Source organism: Dipodomys ordii, unplaced genomic scaffold (assembly GCF_000151885.1).
Source record: "Dipodomys ordii isolate 6190 unplaced genomic scaffold, Dord_2.0 Scaffold45, whole genome shotgun sequence".
Lineage (NCBI taxonomy): Eukaryota > Metazoa > Chordata > Mammalia > Rodentia > Heteromyidae > Dipodomys > Dipodomys ordii.
In genome coordinates, this window is record NW_012267261.1 from 8055436 (window position 1) to 8057845 (window position 2410).

General features: G+C 41.8%; 1 pseudogene; it reads right to left on the reverse strand.

Moving 5' to 3' along the window:
* LOC105987894 overlaps positions 1 to 1311 on the reverse strand; it is a 2048-nt pseudogene extending 737 nt beyond the window's left edge.
* Positions 1312 to 2410: the final 1099 nt, after the last annotated feature.

Here is a 2410-nt window from a genome sequence, read left to right on the forward strand (position 1 = left end):
CTCCTCCTCCTCCTCCTCCTCCTCCTCCTCCCCAAGGTAGAAGGTGAGTAGCGCATGTTGGCAGGGACTGGTGGGCAGGGACAGGAAACCCTGGCCAGGGGTAGGGTTAACCCCAATTTTCAGTTTTGAGCCCACTTTCTAATCTCACTTTGCATGTCTAAACTAAAACTCATTATATGCGTGTGTTTGTATGTGTGAAAGCATCTTCAGAGTCATGGTATTTTTAATGAAAGTTACTAATTTAAAAAGATGGCTATCGGGCAGTTATTGGTGGTTCAGGAGGCTGAGATCTGAGGATCCTTGTTCACAGCCAGGTAGGAAAGTCCATGAGACTCTTATCTCCAATTAACTACTCAGAAAAAAAAAAGCCATATGTGCTGTTGTTCAAGTGGTAGAGTGGTAGCCTTGAGAAAAAAAAAAAAAGAATCTCAGCCAGTGTTCAGGTGCTGAGTTCAAGCCCCAGGACCAGTATACACACAATGGCAGTATACAAACAGCAGAAGAGATGACATTAATCAAGATGCATACCCTGACTTCTGGAATTGTAATGTTTTTGTACAAGTACTTCATGAAAAATTTTATAAAGACAATTATCAGATTTAACCAAATATAGATATTCAGGAATTAACTAGCTCAAGCCAAAGGGTAAAAAGGTCAGTTTTAAACTCAAATGCTGACAAGGTCTTGAAATTTGGTTGCTTACAATGTGCAGGTCTTGACCAATGTGCTTAATTATTATTTCACAGAAAAAGTTTTAAGGTTGCTTTTCTTCCTATGTATTTTATTTTATTTCAAATGTTATCTATAGATGGGAACCACCTGACCATGGTTGGTATCTTAATTGATCAGCTCAAACCTGCTGTTAACAAGGGTTTATCAATATCAAAAGAAAAGATCAAGGAGCTTAAAATTCAAGTCTTGGAAAGTTGCCAGGATTGGCAACTGCTGGGTCTCTCCTATACTTTCTTGGGTTGGGAGGTGTGTGCATGCATGCATGTACCAGTCCTAGGGCTTGGACTCAGGGCTTGGGCACTGTCCCTGAACTTCTTTTGCTCAAAGCTAGTACTCAGTCACTTAAACCACAGTTTCACTTCTGGCTTTTTGGTGGTCAATTGAAAATAGTTTCCTGGACTTTCCTGCCTGGGCTGGCTTTGAACCTCAAACCTCAGATTTCAGCCTCCTGAGTAATTAGGATTACAGGTGTGAGCCACCAGAACCTGAATAATTCTCTCCTTCTCGAGTTTCCACTTCATCTTCACTGACCTGGAAACTGATGTCCTGATAAAAGCCTAGAAGGAAGATAAACTCCATGCCACCTGGGAAAGATGAAATGTCCTGCTCACGACCAAGACAACTGTTTGAGCAGTGGAACAAGGCTGGAATCATTACACCTGAGTCAAGGTCGCTCCAGCTTCCTATGAGAAGGAACAATGGCCTATAGTCCTACACTCCAACCCTAAAACCTTCTAGAGGGGTGGTCCTGGTTCCTGTAAGTTACAAGTAAATTAAAGTGACCATCTTGGCTCTGAGACCCTTGATTGAGGCCTCACAACTGATCCCCTGGGTAGACTCAAAATTCAATGATAAATCCTATGAATACAACTTCCACCCTTGTTAGACTTGATGCTTTCTCCAATGCTCCCTGTCGTGGAGGTAACAGAGACCAAGAAATTGAGACTGGATACAGGGATATTAATGGAATGGATTAAATATTATGTGTGTACATTAAATGCCCTAATGCCTGTGCATTAGGGTGGCTCAATTGGTCCCATGCTCACCCCGTGGCCATGGAATGCATGAGAGCCAAAAGGAAGACATGGCCTGAGCAAACTCCGACTGCAAGAGTCTGTCTTTGCTCCTCCTGACAACTAAGAACTTAAGACAAACCCTAAAACAGACCAGCCTCCCTTGTCTAAGGCCAACTACAGCCCTACCTTTTTGGGGGGAAGGGAAAGGAAAATTGGTGTTTCTGGGAAACTTGTCTGGAAGCAGTGAGGACCAATTTCTTTTTGTTTGATATTATAAAGGTGATGTATACAGGGGTTACCGTTAACCTAAGTCAGGTTAAAAGAGTACAGTTCTTTTTGGACAATGTCACCCCTTCACTTGCTCTCTTGAAGTTTTTTCTTCTCACCCACAGGTTGTATAGTTCATTTTCAACATAGCATCCAGGGAGTATCATTGATGCATTTGTTTATTCTTTGTCCCTCCATTTCTGGGCCTCCCAAGTATAAGGAGAACAAACAGAACAAAAATAAAAGAAAAAACGGCAACACCAACAAAAAAAAACCCTTGTTTCCATTTCCTGGAGTTCATTTCAATATGATCAGATGCACATAAGCATTGAGCCTTTGTGTTTCTTTCAAGAATATCCTTCTTTGGTCTCACTGTGTGTGAATGTCTAGAGTCC